The sequence below is a fragment of the Silene latifolia genome, chromosome 11 (genome assembly GCF_048544455.1).
Source record: "Silene latifolia isolate original U9 population chromosome 11, ASM4854445v1, whole genome shotgun sequence".
In the NCBI taxonomy this organism is placed as follows: domain Eukaryota; kingdom Viridiplantae; phylum Streptophyta; class Magnoliopsida; order Caryophyllales; family Caryophyllaceae; genus Silene; species Silene latifolia.
The window spans coordinates 160,112,991-160,118,079 of NC_133536.1; the positions used below are offsets into that span (position 1 = coordinate 160,112,991).

At 40.9% G+C, this 5,089-nt stretch overlaps 1 non-coding gene across 1 annotated transcript; it reads right to left on the reverse strand.

The window, feature by feature from the left end:
* Positions 1–1,109: 1,109 nt before the first annotated feature.
* LOC141616592 (small nucleolar RNA R71) lies at positions 1,110–1,216 on the reverse strand. Its single transcript, XR_012530929.1, has one exon. It is a non-coding gene; the product is annotated as a small nucleolar RNA R71 (small nucleolar RNA).
* Positions 1,217–5,089: the final 3,873 nt, after the last annotated feature.

Genomic DNA, 5,089 nt, shown 5'->3' on the forward strand with positions numbered 1-5,089 from the left:
TTTCTTAGGATTGTAAGATATAACCTAACTCAATCCATCATAACAATAATTGCTTGCTTATAATTTGAGAACATGTTTGTATGATCAATTCCCATGATTCCCCTATGATCCCATGACACCCTAGTGCCTTTAATCAATTGTTTACACCCCTTTAATTCATCTTGCTTGTTTATTTTCATTGCTATTTTTGTTTAGTAACCTTCTACATCAACCCAATTTGTGACACCCCTTAGACACCACTAGTTGCAATAGAAATCTCATTTCAATACCCGTCCCTTGGGATTCGACCTTTACTTGCCTCTTTACTAATTGTAGAGTTGTTTGTGAAGCTATAAATTATGTTTTGATTCGACTGTGACCCAACAACCACATCTTAATTTGTGAACACGAAATGGACTCGCATCAAAAATGGCGCCGTTGCCGGGGACGGTGTTTACTTGATTTAGATTTCTTTTTATTAGTTGTGTCTTTCTTCGCCTTGGGGAAGTAAAACTCCTCAAGGTTTGTTCTAATTGTTTTCGAGTTGTTTGATATTTTGCATGTCTAGAAGGTTACAAGGTGATTTGTTACCTTTTGACCGTGAAATCGAAAGAACCTTGACGAACAATAGGAGACTTGTTAGGAGGAATATAAGAGGTATTAGTGAAGTTGTTCAACCCACTAGTGAGTTTGTCAATCCTTTCGCAATAGAAGGAGAAGAGAACCCATTACACAATACCCCACAAAATCCACCTACAATGCCTAAATTCTCGTCACACTCCGTACCCACCGAGGAGAATCTACCAAATGGTACTCCTACACCGCAACATCTAACCGGAAATTTTATTGCCAAGTCCGCCTTCATCCAATTAGTTGAGAGGAGCCAATTTGGGGGGATGCCTAGTGAGGACCCTCATTCTCATATGAAAACCTTTTGTGACTATTGTGATGCAATCTCTCAAACAGGCGTGACTCAAGACCAAATTAGATGGGTCTTATTTCCTTTTTCCTTAATCGGCACCGCGAAGCAATGGTTGAAGGGCCTTGATAAGGCCACCCTCGGAATAGATTCTTGGAAGAAGTTGGCTCTAGCTTTCTACAAAAAATTCTACCCACCGGAAAAGACTAACATGCTAAGAGCTCAAATTACGGGTTTTAAGCAAAGGGATGAAGAGTCTTTGTATGAAGCTTGGGAGCGGTTTAAGGGAATTTGTCGCTCATGTCCTCACCATGGACTTAGCGAATGGTTTTTGGTACAACAATTTTGGAATGGTTTATATGAAGATTCTAGGAACATTCTCAATATGGGATCGAATGGAATGTTCACCGAAGTTGATGACAATCAAACATGGAACAAGATTGAGGAAATGGCGGTCCATAACTCACAATATAGTAGACCTCGCAAGGCTACTAGAGGAGGAAAGCATGAAGTGGACTCCGTTACTCAATTGGGTGCTCAACTTAGTGCTCACATTGACACAATCAACTTGAAGTTTGAACAAGTTATGGCTAGACTTGAGGAAAACTCAAAATCATCAAAGCATCATGTTAATGCCATGACGGCATCCTCATCAACCCAAGTGGGATATGTGAGAATTGTGGAACTTTGGGACATGACCAAGGTGAATGTAGGGGAACAAATGAACAAGTGAATGCTTTCCAAGCATACAAGAGTGGTACCCCTTATTCCAACTTTTACAATGAAAACACCAAATTCCATCCAAATCTCTCATACAAAAGCCAAAATGTTCAAAACCCTCAAACAACATACACTCCACCACCCATGAGAAACCAAAATCAAAGACCCTTTTTCAATCAAAACCAAGGTTACCAAAATCAAAATCCATACAATCACCAAAATGACCAAGGCTTTGATGTCCAAAAAGCGGTCCTCCAAATGCAAAAGAATCAACAAGAATTTTTCACTCAAATGCAAAAAGATAGCCAAGCAAAGGAAACCACTATCAACAACATTCTAGCTCACACCAAGATGTTGGAAACACAATTGACTCAACTAGCATCTTCAAGCTCACAAAGACAAAAGGGGCAATTACCACCTCAAAGTAATCCCCTAGACATGAAACGTTAGTGCCATTCACTTGAGAAGTGGTACAAGGTATGAAGCACCGAAGAAGCAAGTTGAGGATGAAGTTGTGGAAGCTAGTGAAAAGGAAGAAATTGTGCAAAACTCCAAAGATGGAGAATCATCAAAAGAAGAAAGTTCAAAGAAAAATGAAGACAAGGCCAAGGAGAAGGAGCCCATTGTGATTAGACTTCCTTTTCCAAGTCGTCAAGCCAAGCCCAAATTTGATGATCAACATGGAAAGTTCATGGAAATTGTGAAGAATTTGGAAGTCTCAATTCCTTTCACGAAATTAATCAATCACGAGCCGGCCTATGCGAAATACATGAAAGATATCCTCACAAAGAAGAAGTCGATCCGGAAGCTTGAGACTATCGCCTTCACTAAGGTGAGTAGTGCAATATTTCAAGGGAGTTCACCTCCAAAGTTAAAGGATCCGGGAAGCTTCTCAATACCGTGTACCATTGGCGACACAACGATCAACAAAGCCTTATGTGATCTAGGGGCTAGTGTGAGTGTCATGCCGTACTCGGTGAGTAAAAGGTTAGGGATGGGAGAGCTTAAATGCACCAACATCACACTCCAAATGGCCGATAGATCGACGAAGACACCATTAGGGATATGGGAAGATGTCCCCGTGCGAATTGGGAAGTTTTTCATCCCGGTGGACTTTGTCATTGTTGATATGGAGGAAGATTCCAGCATTCCAATTATCCTTGGAAGACCTTTCCTACACACCGCGGGTGCGGTGATTGATGTGAAACATGGTGAGCTCACTCTAGAAATGGGAGATGAAAGCATAACTTTTAATCTTGACAAGACTATGAGAGCTCCTCGTTTGCATGAACCATGTTTCATGATTGATCATTATAGCCGAAAGGATGAAAGGAAGAAATCGGAACTCCAATGGAAGAAGAAAATTGAAGATGCTCCATTCAAAGAGCAAGTGAATTGTGACAAGGAGAGCTTTCAAAGCTCATCAAAATCAATCAAGGAAGAAGAGGATGGCCTCATTGGCCAAGAGAAGAAATTGGGAGAGTTGTCTCCATCTAAGCAAGAGATTTTCAATGATCAACTTAATGAAGTTTGTGGTCTTTGGGACGACGAATTTGAAGGGATTTTTAATCCCTACATTGGTAATGCCATCGATCAAGACCAACAACAAAGGCCAAGGTCTATTGAAGACCTCTACCATGATAATGAACAAGCCTTTGATTACTTCTTCAAGGTGTTGAGCAACATCAACAACACCTTGGACATGCCCCCTTGACATCTCATCAAGAATTAGAGTTTGGTGGAGTCCTCCCTAAACCACCACTTGTAAATATTTCTAACTCCCTAACTTACATTTCAATTCTTGTATTGCATTTTTGTCATCTTTGGATTTTTATTTACTTTGATCAAAATAATTGTCATGTTTGAGAGAAGTGAGGGAGGGACTAACAATTTCAATTGATGTGTAGTGCTTTTAGCTTAGTATGGGGATGACAATTGCCTAGGCTATCCATGCCTAGTAGTGCCCCCACAATGAAGAACACAAGACTTGAAGAAAGAATGGAAGAATGGTAAGGGAAATGCATTGTGCACGGATGGAACTGAATCCGGGTACAAAGGGTACAATCCGAGCGGATTCACGAGAATCCGCCCGTCTTCAGTAATCCGAGCGTACTGCAGAAAAGACGCCCGTCCTGAACTGAGCTGAATTTTGAAAATTTCTTAACTGTGACCGAATCCGGGCGTCCTGAGCAAGAATCCACCCGTCTTGAAGAATCCGCCCGTCTTGAAAGAAAGACGTCCGTCTTTGCAGCTGAGGAAAACAAGCAAAATTTCCTGGACTGAAATCCGTCCGTCTTCAGGCAAATCCGCCCGTCCCGTGTCAAGCAAATCCGAGCGTATTCCACCGAATCCGCCCGTCTTTAGGCGAGTTTTGTAAAGCCCAGAAAGAGCAGAATCCGCACGGATTAGGCAGAATCCGCACGGATTGCTCCTGCAGATTCGAAAATTTCGGTCTCTTTAAAACCCCTCCCACCTTCATTCATTCATTCATTCATTCATAAACACTACCCACAACATCAAAACCCTCATCCTCTCCATCACAAAAACAAAAACCCTCAACAACATTCACCAAAATCAAATTAAACCATCCTTCTAACAACAAATCAATCACTCCTTCTTCAATAAAAATCAAAACCAAGCACAAAATCTTCAACCTTTGAGTCGATTTTTGATTTCATAAAGGCAAAGCCTTTCACCTTCAAATCGATTTGGGTATACTACAAATTGAGGATTTTTTTTCATTCTTTTCTTGGTTAGTTCATCAATGGTAAGGACTAAGGGAGCAACAAAGGCACCAAAGGCTAAGGCACTCTCACAAAGGCAAAAGGCTCTTCAAACAAAGAAAGCATTGGATATGGTGGTAGCAACACCAAACTTGGAAGTGCAACAACAACAACAACCTTCTATGGGAGCAACAACACCTTCTACTCCGGAAATTGATCAACTTTTGCATTATCCGGAGGTAACTTTTATTTCCGATACCCATAGAAATACCTTTGTCAAGTTTGCTATGAAGTCATTACAATCCACCAAATTTATATGTGAAGATACCTTAGAAAAATTGGGTGTTCTTGAGCAAACTAGAACCTTTTTCAATGCCATAGGGTTGAAGAAATTGTTTGAAACAAAGGAATTGACATACCCTTCCCTTACCTTGGAATTTTTGAGTTCCTTGAAAGTCACCAAAGTTGAGAATAGGGAGAATCTCGAGTTTCGTCTAGCTAATGTTAGTAGACGCATTACCTTTAGGGAATTGAGTGAAATTTTGGGTCTTAGTGATGAACCGCGTTATTTTAAGAATTATGGAAAGTATAACCCCGAACCTCTTTGGGAGGCAATCTCCGGGAAGAAATTTGAGGACTTTCATGCGAGTCGTGCTCTTTTGGTCCACCATCCGGGCATAAGAGTATGGCACAAGGTCGTGGGAAACACCATAATTGCAAGGAAAGATACCAACCATTTCACCAAACT